Source organism: Penaeus monodon, chromosome 22 (assembly GCF_015228065.2).
Source record: "Penaeus monodon isolate SGIC_2016 chromosome 22, NSTDA_Pmon_1, whole genome shotgun sequence".
In the NCBI taxonomy this organism is placed as follows: Eukaryota; Metazoa; Arthropoda; class Malacostraca; order Decapoda; family Penaeidae; genus Penaeus; species Penaeus monodon.
The window spans coordinates 40,469,031-40,469,411 of record NC_051407.1 but is presented as its reverse complement, the minus strand read 5'-3'; positions in this window follow the sequence as shown (position 1 = coordinate 40,469,411).

Sequence of the window (381 nt, the reverse complement as noted above, 5' to 3'; positions counted from 1 at the left end):
AATCGTCGGTGATAGTGACGTGTATTATTCATTATTATGTTTATGGCAGGGGAGAGTATGTACATTTGTTTATCTCGAGTCGTAAACCTTCCCTGAAAAAAACCTGTGGTTTACACCCTGATGTGCTGATGCCGAGAGCTGGAAGACCGCAAGAGATGGGCTGAACTGATTGCCATAAGAGAGAAATATGTATCTGAAATTTTTCGTAGAAATTAGAAAACGGGAGATGGAGAGGAAATAGAGTTGTAACGGTAATAAAAGGCAAAAGTCGGGAGAGTCCCTCGGGCACCAATTTACTGCTACTGAATGGACAGATCGTATCGTGCCACAGGTACTCTTCCCGGCCTTCTCACGACCCATATGTATGCCTTCGGCGATGGA